The sequence below is a fragment of the Podarcis cretensis genome (assembly GCF_951804945.1).
Source record: "Podarcis cretensis genome assembly, chromosome: 9".
NCBI lineage: Eukaryota > Metazoa > Chordata > Lepidosauria > Squamata > Lacertidae > Podarcis > Podarcis cretensis.
In genome coordinates, this window is record NC_137178.1 from 40,902,011 (window position 1) to 40,914,532 (window position 12,522).

Below are 12,522 nucleotides of genomic sequence, written 5' to 3' on the forward strand. Positions count from 1 at the left end.
ATTGCACCTGCTTTAGGCGCAAGCTTTTTCTGGCTGCCTATATTGACAGTGCTATATCTCAGTGCAGAGAACATGCTTTGCATTTTAAAAGTCCTCTGTTCAGCCCACAACATCTACAGGTAGCATGGGGAAAGAAACTTGTCTAGAAACCTGCAGAGTGGCTGCCAATCAGTGCCAACAAATACAGAGCCAGGTGGACAAATTGGAAAGATATAAGGCAGCTTCCTAGGACCCTGTTTCCTAAATGAAAACTACTGCTGCTACAGTTTCCCAAGAGCCTTAAAGGCCACAAAAGTAGTAAAAAGTATAACAATTAGTATTTGATATGGGTTGCAGCAAGGAGCATTGCTAGAAAGTGACCTGGAGTGCTTGAGGCCTGGATCTCTTGGCCATGTCTTTCTTTAAAATATTGAAAAGTTTTAAATTTGCTTATAGAGTGGCTGAGCACACTTGCAATGCACAGCACTGGTTAGACTCTGCAAGCGCTATCTTTTTCAGATGCATCTTTATGTATAAAGTAGCATTTGCAAATTTATGTTATGTGCCTGTACCCCAAGCCCTTAAGAACCAATGTTCCTGGTTACAACAGTGCTTGGAATAATTATTTTGCAAACCTTTAATATATTATTCTGGTATCGGAAACAAAGACATAGTGAGAAAGTCACTGTGTCTGAAAGAGAGAGAGAGAGAGAGAGAGAGAGAGAGAGAGAGAGAGATTATTTGTATTCATACTCAATTAGCATTAAGAAACATAACATGCCTCCATCTGTGCTCTGTTTCACTGGATTCAAAAGGCAAATCATATGAACCTGTTCATCATATGACAAACTGCAAGTATTCGGTAACCGGTAGGTTGCATAAAACTATAGTTCCTGGTTAGCATGTTCCTATTGTGTGGCCAGAGTTCCCATCAATTAAGGCAAGTTTCCAAGTGATAAGTTTTATGCTTTGCAGGTTGTTTACCATCACCTCTGCTGGCTTGTCTTTGTTGCTCTCCTGGGAGTGAAAGAGTTGAAATAGCCTTCATCATTTTGCTAGCCGGGCTTTCTACAGAAAGTCTGATATATAGAATTTTGTAGTTTGATACATTGTCTGTAAACCACATTGGGAGGATATTTTTTAGTCTAAAAAGGAGGCAAGGGAGAAGAAAGATTGGAAACAGCTGGTGTACCCGTTCCTCCTCATACTGTAGCTTAAAAGGACAATTAGTGTGTAGTCCGCTTGGCACAAAGACAAGAAGAAATGCAATGATCCCCAACCACTGAAACATACATCAGCACAGTCTGTGGATGAAATCAGCATCTGCTTAGTTGGCTACCTGCTAGATTGCTAAAAACCAGTCTCAGTCATTATAGTTGCCTTTTGTGTGAGGTTTAGGAGTATTTAGTGTCCCTCCACCCACCGCACTCCAGTTTGCTTGGAATTGGCTAGTGCTGATTTCCTCACTGCAGCTGAGTGTTGTTTGAAGACATTCATTCCAAAAATATTGCCTGAAAGAGGGGCAAGACATCCATGTTGCAACTGAATGTTGAGAGGTTGCTTCCCCATTTATTCTGTCTGCTGTGTCTAAATTAGTCTTACTACAAAATGGACTATTTATAAAAACTCCCAGGAGATTTTTAGACAGCAAGACTGAGTTTCAGAAAATGAAAATAATTCATGGTTCCAGAGAGCGATGTTTAAGCATGCAGAATTTATCCTGTGTGTGTGTGATTTGACACTGTCATATACCTTTCTTTCTCTGCTTTTGATTCTCTTTGGCTTGTATTTTCTCTTCAGCTTCATATTCCAGCATTCTTCCCCTGATCCTTTTTCACCTTATAGGAGGGGAGAGTGTTCTTCTGCTCAGGTCCTGCTCACAGGCATCTGGTTAGTCACTGTGAGAGCAGGATTCTGGACTAGATGGGCCATTGGCCTGATCTAGCAGAGCTCCTGTTATGTTCCTATGTCCTATTGGTGGACTTACTAAGGGTGTTCACACATTGCACTGAACAAGCATACACTTGTACAGTTATTCACATGTAACATTTAATGAGTGTACAGACTGTATATCTGTGTACAAAATAGTGTGTACTCTTTCACACAAACATACATGTGTAGAGTCCGTTTTTTACCTTAGTTCAGTGTAATTTGTGAACAGGTCTACTGTCTCAGGCAAGTAAAATTACAGAAGAAGAAGAGTTTGGATTTGATATCCTGCTTTATCACTACCCAAAGGAGTCTCAAAGTGGGTAACATTCTCCTTTCCCTTACTTCCCCACAACAAACACTCTGTGAGGTGAGTGAGGCTGAGAGACTTCAAAGAAGTGTGACTGGCCCAAGGTCACCCAGCAGCTGCATGTGGAGGAGCGGAGATGCGAACTCGGTTCAACAGATTACGAGTCTACCACTCTTAACCACTACACCACACTGCCTCTCAGGAGGACTTGGTGTGTGTGTGTGTGTGTGTGTGTGTGTGTCCCCTTAAATTTTATGAGTCTCCCGGGTAACAGGATAAAGTGTTGGGGAGGGTATGATCTGGCTAAAACTGGAAGGAATCAGGGTGGGCTTGTGCATTCCAGAAAGGACACCTTCCTATCTCTTGCTGCCACATTATTTAAGAACTGCTGTATCTGCTTTAAAATTATTACCAGACTTGCTGTGCAATATGTAAAAATGCCTATATGGCATTGTTTTATGGAGTTACTCAAATCCACTTCTCATACTTTTATTCTCATACTCTGGTCAGAAACTGCAATCCACAGGAATGGCTGTCCTTTCCACATTGTTCAGAATGTTGGTACAATAGATGTTTCTGCTAATGAGGTTTACGTTTAGGAAGGGTGGGGGCTTCTTCAGTTTGGGGCTTGTTGTCAGGAGTGTTGGGGCAGTTGAAGAAATCATTCATGAGAGGGATGGAAGCATTATTTAAAGGTGACACAAGATATGGTCCAACACACTTGATGTTCAAAGTGGACAAGGTTACATGCTGAAAGGTAATGAAAAACCTGGCTCAACAGTGCATAATTTAATATATAAACAGCAGTAGCACCAGCTTCTGATGAGGCATGAAATCTTCCCAGAACTGAATGAAGTGCAAAATGAAATAATTCATGGTTTGGAGGGAAAATAACATAAAGAGTTATTATGGCCTTGTCTAGAAATACTACACTTTTTGTATCCTGCAATCAGCTAAGGCAAAAAGGCAATATAGAAGCTTGCATGCTAATAACTGCAAATGTTACACAAGTGAGAGCATCTTGATTAAATTTATTAGAAATGTGTTACTAGCATTTTAAGAAATAAAGCATTTATCACAAAAGGATGATTTCTTCAGTTAAGCTCATTAGGAAATCACACATCAATTCATGCATAATTACAGAGGAATTTCTGCCACTCACTACAAATCATTACCATATTAGCTTAAAGTTGAGTTAATTAATCTGTGGTTTCAAATAGGTGGGCTCCTAAATAGGAAGAATTAGCTAATACAAATTATGAGACTATCAATACCACTTCAAAACACTCTCCCCCCACCCTCAGACAAAGGTGCATCTTTGAACGCCTATGCATGAAAAGCTTGTTCTTTTCAATGAGCACTAAAGCTTTTATTCCTGTGTCAGAATCCCATATTATGGATCCTGTGCCAGGTACTTAATGAATAGTTGACAGTCTGGGCACGTTTACTTGCGCCAGACATACTCATTGTTTTTAATGATCGTTGCAGTTTGAGATTGAATTGAAAGAAAGGGGGAGGCCTGGGAGATGAGGAAGGAACAAGTTCGGAAAGTGCTGAAAACTAATGCCTCAGCAGCAAAGGCAGAAAATGAAAGTGGGCAAAAGGTTTTTGTGTCCTAGCGCTACAGCTCAACAGGCTCAGAGCTGTTAGAAAGGGTGGAACGGGGGAGAGTTTTCAGACCCACTTTGTCTCTCAGAATTTACTCCCTTTTTTGTACAGAACAACATGACACTGTCTTTTAAAGAAAGGTCTGGCAACTCACAAGGTCCAGGTCACCATAAAATGTGTGGTTCTTGCCCTTGCTAACCTCTGGAAGTGCATCTCTGTGCCCATGGATAAAGTGGAATACTAATAGAGGCAGTCAAGGTGTGTACAAATTTGAGGCTTGCCTGTGCATATCTTGGAGCCTCCATAAGGGAGGGTGGTGGCTTGTCATTGGTTTACTCCCTATTTAGAAACCTCGGGGAATTTTTTGCAATCTCCCAGAAAAACAAAAGGGCTCTGCAAGTTAGAACCAGTGGTAATTACCACAGCCTCTTTAAACTCCCCAAAGCCTGCACTACTTTCTTTAAGGGAAAAGTACAAAGGTGGTCCTCTAAGGCGCTATCTGGCTTGGTGTGAGATGTGGAAGAATCAGTCTTCTCCAACCTAGTGCCCTCTAGGCAATTATGAACTGCAGCTCACTTCAGCCCTGGCCAGCAGGACCAATAATGGGAGTTGTAGCCGAAAACACCTGAAGAGAGCACCATGTTGGGGAAGGCATTTCTGTGGGAACCTTGCCCCTCTAGACATCTCAGAGGATACTGAGTACATTCAGAGACCACTGCCTGTCCCTTTTTTCTACCAACAAACCAATATTTTCATTCAGTGCTTCTGGTCATTGAACTACATTGATAAAGAATGCTTATGGGACTTAGGCATTTTATGCTTCCTTTCTTCCTTGAAAATTGGCATTATTCATTTTGTATGATTAGGATTCTGATGGGTTATCAGACATTTTCCTCACTGTGTCAAGGACAAGAAGAGATGATATGAAAGGCTTGTGCACTTTCCTTCTTTCTGAACATACTGTTAAGAAATGAATATTATAAATTTGCAGCATTCCAGGCTCAAGGAAGCATTTGATTCATTATGTCATATTTTAACAGGTTCAAACAAAAACCTTTGAGGCCTTGTCAAGGTTCGGCAATAAGTGATGCTCCCAAGTTGCAAGTCTAAACTGATAGCTGAACAGCAAAAATTTAAGTCTCATAAGTCGCATATTTCAGTTAAGCACTATCCTTTCAAACCACCTTCAAAAACCCTCATAAATGCTAATGATGCAAGGCTACAAATGTATAAATATATACATAACTCAACATTTGTTGTGTGTGTTTAGTAACTCCAGACAGACTTATGCTATGTCCCTCATGATAGCTACTGCAGACCATAGTTCTGCTTCACACATAATGTTAAACCATGTTTTAAATAAATCTTCTTTAGTACAGTATAGCTTAGTGTTATATGTGAACTGAGCGACAGAGACCAACCCCTTATGAAATGAAGCCTCTGCATCTGACCAGTCAAGACCCCTCTGCTAGGCTTAATAACCCAAAAGGATATGAATCAGGAGGGCACATCATCGGCTGACAAGTACCATATTGTCAGGGAACTGCCATCAGAGCCGAGAGTGGAGGTAAGGCTCCGCAAGAGAGGGAACCAGCAGGGGGGGAGAGAGCACGTCCTCTGGGGAAGGAGATCAGCGTTACGCCAGGAAGGAAGAGGAGTCTGAGAAGGCTTCGGAGGGAGGGCTCCGAGACTCTTCCACCGGGACCAGCGGGGAGAGCACTGGACCTCCGCTGGGGACGCCCACTCTGAGCAGAAAGCTTCCGCGCAGGGAGGCTAGGCGGAGACTTGGGGTCAAATAACTTTTATGTTGGAAGAAGTTCAGAAAACGCCCACTGACGGATTCTGCCAGTGATTAAGACAGCCACATTGTAAGGGCTGTCCAGCCAGGGAAAGGTTTTAGCCTGATAACCAGCCTGGAGCAGTTTGAGGCTTATGCACGAGCAACCCCAATTCCCATTACACATATTTTTCGCCCCATAGGATGCACTTTTTCCCCTTCAAAAATGAAGGGGAAATGTGTGTGTGTCCAATGGGGCGAATGCAGGCTTTCGCTGAAGCCTGGAGAGCGAGAGGGGTCGGTGCGCAGCAGGCTTCAAGCAGATATCCGCAAGCCGTGGGAGCCCGCGCCAGGCTCCCACAGCTTGCAGAGAGTTGCCTGCATGCCGAAGGCTGGGCGCGCTGAGCTCAGCGCGCCCAGACTTCGCGCAGCTCTCCGCAAGGCGCAGGAGCCCGGCGCCAGGCTCCCACGGCTTGCAGAGAGTTGCCTGTTCTGGGGGCTGGGGTCGGGGTAAGCTTGGGCTTCCCCCGCCCCAGCCCCACGCCTGGGGGAAAAATAATTTTTCCCCTTTATTTCCCCCCAAAAAAACTAGGTGCGCCTTATGGGACGGTGCGTCCTATAGGGCGAAAAATATGGTACCTTCTCCTCATTCTCAGGATACACAAACTGAAACGGATCACACAAAACATCACAGACTGTGACACTAGATGCATCAACTGGAGCTGCAACAACCGTGGAGCTAAAGTCACTCTGAAGTCAAAATGTGCTGCGAGTTGGTTGAAATGTGTCAGTGAAAACTCCCAGGATCCTTCCTCTACAATGGGACTCAGTTCTGCTGTCTTGCTGATAAGGAGACTACTGCCTGATCCTAGAACCTAGGTACAGTTCAGCCAAAACTTAAGTTCATAAGGTTAATGCAGTAGGCTTCCGTCTGTGTATATTGCTTTAGGCAGGATATGTTTAAACAACCATTTATTTATTCATTAAAAATGTTTAAATCCCACATTTCAGGCATAAGTGAGGGAATAAACATTAAATCACAGTGAAATAATGTTTTCCAATAAAAGTCAGGTTGTTGTATTGGGGGTGGGCAAGAAGATCCACTCTGGGTAAGGGTTCCATAGGCTGGAACTCTTAGACACGCATAACCATCTCCAATAATTTACTAGGGTAAGAATGGAGAAGCTGTGGCCCCATCACCCCTAACCATTGGCCAGGTTGACTGGGTTGGATGACTTTTGGAGTCTGACAGGTTCCCCATTTCTATATTAATGGTTCATGAGTGGGTGGGTGGAGTTCATGACCACTATTTCTTATGAGCTCTTAGGAGACACAGGAACCCTAAAAGCACCACTGTTTCCAGGAAACTCGCTATGGAGCATTCTGGCTACAGCTCGGGTGCATTTGATATATAAATCCTAGGCTATGATCTGAAGACATATGAGACCATCATGTTTGTTAAAGCTAAGCAGGTTTGGGTCTGGCCAGTGTTTGAATGGGAGACCACCTGGGAACCACATGTATGCTGCCTTGGGTTCCTTGATGGAAGAAAGATGGGGTATAAATAGAAGAAAATAAATATGGTTATGCGTATTTCTGAATACCTTGACATATTCTATAGTCAAATGGATCTAACAAATGCCTTAGATTGCCCCTCCAAAAAAAAAAAAAAAAAAGAATAAGAAAAAATAATAATGAACAAAATCCACACGCTTGTTGAAGACAGATAGGTAGCCGTGTTGGTCTGCCATAGTCAAAACAAAATAAAAAAAAATCCTTCCAGTAGCACCTTAAAGACCAACTAAGTTAGTTCTTGGTATGAGCTTTCGTGTGCATGCACACTTCTTCAGATGCACACTTCTTCAGTGTGTATCTGAAGAAGTGTGCATGCACACGAAAGCTCATCCCAAGAACTAACTTAGTTGGTCTTTAAGGTGCTACTGGAAGGAATTTTTTTATTTTGTTGAAGACAGTTACAAAGCAAACCACGTGATCCCACTAAAACCAATAATGTGTCTTAGTATGTGTACATTTGCACTTCTAAATCCTGCATTTTTTCTCCTGGCAACCTTTCCTGCTCCTTGTCAACCTATCCTGATTCCTTCCTGCAGCAAATGTTTCTCCCTTCCCTTAATATAACTATTCGCTCTTGGCCAAATTTGTTAGTGCATAGAATAGAATTTAACCCCTGGTCACGTTGCATCTTACCTTCATACTATAAGTGCACTCCATTTATCAATGCCGCAACTGCAACATGTATTTGATAAAGCTGCAAAGAGAAGCAATACATCCTAGAATGGAGGACAATGTATTTAACAGAAGAAGGGCAACTTTGGGCACGGGTGATAAAACTGTAATGATTTTATTTTTTTTATGCAATGCCACGAAAGAGGCAGTTCTCTACTTTGTATTGAAATGAATTGGCTTTGCATAATTGATTCCAACATACTGATAGCCTGAGGTCTGAGCTGTTCAAACCCAGAACATATTAGCCATGCTACAAAGACTGAAGAAAACGGTGCCATCTGTTGAAGGTTGGGGAGAGAATAACATTACAGATACACTACCGACTCTAAAAGTAGGGCAGAACCAGTGAAGTGTAGAAGAACCCTTTTCTATATGTATGATGGCTTGCCTATCTCTTTCCTATTTGCCTTATAAATTACTCTTCAGAACCATATGGCTGATACCGAATACTGAGCAGTATAATCTTTACATTTCATCTTCCCCATTATAAGGGCAGTTCAGCAAAGTCAGACTAGGAGGGTCCTGTGGTGAGGGCTGATGTTATGAATATTTCCCTGTAAATAACAAAAACTGAGCAATCATAAAATAAATTACTTTCTGTATGCCTTTTCATATGTTAGTTGCCAGTAATTATTAAGGGTTTGTCCAATCCTGCAGCAGTACATGCATCTGCTAACCTGTTGCAAAAATATGGAAAGCAATTTGTAATGCCAGGAAAAAAGGCTCACATCATAGTTGCTGCTGAAAATAAAAATTCAGAGCTGGCTGCCCATGCATATTGCTGCTTCTGATAAGGAAGCTAAACTTGCCAGGCATAAAGCTTAACTTGCCTTTCAAACTAGAGATCTTCATCTCTTGCTTCCATCAGTCCACTTTCCTAACAGTGAGCGAGTGCAATCTATGGGATGCCACATAAAGGGCCATTGTACCATACATAGCATTTTGTGGTATTTATATACTGGTGTGCTGAGCTGACTTTAGAAGCTGCAGTGTTGATGCCATGTCTCATAGATTGGGCCTTACGGTGCATTTAGCACTTGCTCCCAATTTGCTGTGGGTGGGTGGGTGTTTGTGGTGGTGGTGGCATCTGTCCCAGTGGTATGCCAAGAATGTGTTCTATAGATGTAGCTGACAGGAGCTGAAAAACCAATAAATTTTATGAATGCACGGGGGGAAATTGCATATGCAAACACAGCTTTCTACAAAGTTATCACCGCTGCAGCATCTCCTGTTATTACTAAAGAAGCAAGCCATTGTTCAGTTTTTTCAAAGCCTTGCCTCTTTGGCTGTCAGAGCTGTGGCTGAAATAGGCTTTCAAATAAAGTTGTGGCAGCACATGCTCTTAAGTCAACCATGCACACATATAGCTTGCTTAGATCATAGCTGGATCTCATGATTGTTTCATTAAAGTAGTTTTAAGAAAACTAAATGCTAAATCTGTATTTACTGATGGAGACAATATAGAAATAACCAGGTAGTATAACATTCCCATGGTAGCCTTAAAATATCTAGGTGAATTCACTGAATTTCTTTATTGCACAGATGCCTTAGTTATTTACATTTAATCTTGGTGTACCAAAGGTTTGTGGTTACACACACACACAAACACACACCTTCTTGGATCAAGCCAGTAGCCACATTGAGCTCTCAAATAAACAAAACCACCTGTGGGTAAACTGCATATCTGGGACATTTACACAGCCTATAAGTAAAATCTTCACTTATCTGCAAAACAAGTTGACTGTTCATTTATTCTAGCCTTAGTATTTTTGTGGGAAACTTTTTAAAAAAACTGAATGAGGGTAGGTGTCAACTCTAACCACGTTTGAAATGTGTTTGGTGCAGTCAGCCATTGTGTGACTCTGCCAGGAGAGTATCTCTTCCAAACCTCTCTCTCCAACAAAGTTTAGAACAGGTTACTGTGTATTTAAAGGGCAACAAAGAATGCAAAAGGCCAAAGTAGAGACTGCAACAAAATATTGCAGTGAAGAATTCATAGACTATGTCATTCCACTCCCCCTTTTCCATGCAGTTTTCCTTTTAAGCCACCAACATTCACCCACCATTTTATGCCCACTTATTGGATGGGGGGGGGGGTTCCTCTCCCAAAGGTTTTTTCTTTCGTTCTTGTTTGTTTCTCCAAACATTTGTCTTCCCCATATGCCCTCTTGTGCATGGCTGGTACCAGTTTCTCTACTGTTTTGGTGCAAGCACTTGAAGAATTGAGATCCCTATTGGTATATATCATTATAGGACTGGAGGGGTTGGTTTGCATGATGTCTGTGGGTCCCCTTCAGGCCTATGATTCTGTATCTGTATGGCTGGAATTTGTAGCAGAAGGAGCCACTGCACTGGTCAAATTGGTCTCTTTGTTGAGATAATGGGCTCAGTCAAGTCAGTTAAGCCTCCTGCCTGCATGACTAAAGAGTTAGCAATGTTGCCATGGGAACAACTGGATGGTGGTGCTCTTTCAGGAGTTGGTAGGCTTCCCACACCTCACCTTTCCTGGTTGGAGGCCAAGAAATCTTGTAGATACGAAGACAGTACCTCAGGAATTAAGTTTCTCCCCCCTTTTTAGTCCTGCCTAGAGTTAGAAGTTAGACACAGAAGCTGAACTTGCTCTCTGTGCTGAGGCAAAAGCTATGACTTTGACGACCCACCCTGGAACAAGATTTGTTGGAGTACTAATACAATGATTTCTACCAACTTATGCTTAGGTTGTATATATGTGTGAATACAACCATATATCCTAAATATACCACTGTCTCTAATGACCTTCTTTTCAAAAAGAACCCAAACCCTGGGTAAGCTCTGGAATCCCTTAAGTCTCTCATGGTTTGGAGACTAGCGTGCACACAGCAATATTATTAGGGGGCAATCCAGTGTGGTATCAAACTTCTAATGATCCCATTAACAGCACTACCCTCCATGACGCCCAGTCATGCCTATGAAAAACCTGCTTCCAGCACATTATTCACAGTGTTCAGTAATGGGAAAAGACACAGAAGAAGCCATCTGACTGCTTCTTTTTTCCTTCCAGTAGTTCAACCTTGAAAGAACCACAGAGGTTGTTGAAACAATCAGCATTGCCTTGTAACAGGGAATCTCCTTGGAAAGACAATGTGATGACTCATTGCTTTCTTTCTCTTCAGTTTAGTTTTTAAAGCACTTAAGCTTGCAAAAAATCCCTTACAACAAAAGAAATTAACCGATGCTTCAAGAGACCCTTTCCTGATAGATGTATCGATCGAAAAGAACAATTTCGGAACATCTTGCCCACCCTGGTATAAGTCCCCAATTTACTCCAAGCATTGAGTCATGACTTTCCACATATATGCTGACATTGCTGAAGGAGGGAGGTGGGGTGAGTGGGTGAAAATATAGGCCAGGTCTGAGAGCCTCTAAAATGGTCTATATATTGTTCTTTGGAGTGACTAGCAAGAGCCAGGCATGTGGCAGCTCAGCTTGCCTTTCACAGCAGGTTTGACAGAGAGTCAGTTGAAATGACTGTTAATAACAGCAATCATGACATGGGGCTAGAGGACCAGGTACAAAATGGCAGTTCAGGATAACTCTCTCTTTTTTCTAAGGAGAAAAGAAAGGGACAAAAAAGCGTTTTCTGGTTAGATGTGTTCGCTCCCCCAGCTTTTCTGAAACAGTGGTGGCAGGTAAAAATATTTAATTAGTTTATTACTTCTATTTAAAGGAAGCTGCCATCACTACTATGACTGAGGCTAGCAAAGCTTTATTTGTGAAGACATTAATTGTCAATGCTCAAGTATTAACAACTGCAATATTTTGACTGGAAATAAATAATTTGTTTCTATAACATGTAAGAGTCTAAGAGCTCCTCCAAATGACCTGCTTATTGAGCAGTTTTGCTTGCACAAAGCTTGTGCAGAAGTTAGACTATATCTATCAATATTTGCTTGTGGGGTGCTGATGCATCTTCTTGTTAATCATTTCTCCACCCCACAATTTTCTGTGCATTTCCCTATCTCTTTCCTAAGCACAAAAAGTCTGTTGTTGTTTTCTTAAAGTGTATTTGTTATACTAGGGTAGAAGAGCGCTTTAATCCACTTTAATTTCTGGTAGGCACTTGAACCCCTCCTGCAAAGCAGCGGCAGTCCAGGCACCTTAAGGCTGCAAAAAGTGTGATGTGGGTTGCAAATATTGCTTCAACACATCATTTACCCATCAATTCATCATCTACCCTCATGTAAACTAAATGAAAATGTTGTGTCAAACTAACTATGCTGTTTCCCATAAATTCAGTGCCCGTTGAATGCTGGAAGGAAAGTGCCAGGCATAGACTTATCAAGCCTTCCATGCACCTAGGATTTTGCTTTTCTGTAAGCAATAGATTTGTCAGTGTTGGTTACCAGGGTGAAACAGAAAATGTATGGGACAGACAGTTCATACTGTGATACGCACTTTGGGTGGGGAGATACAGCAAGAAAGCTGTAACAAGCAAATTCTGACTCTCCCATTCTCCCTTCCTAAACTGATCCATAGAGACCCCAAACAGACCTCTAGTTGTCATTGAGTGTGAGATAGCAAAGCACCAACCCTCCGTTTTCTAATTTGGAATGATCTTATAGTAATAAAAGCTGTCTAGAAGAGGAACTCAGTAGCATCAACCTAAGACTGGACCTGTGGTTCTAAGAACAAA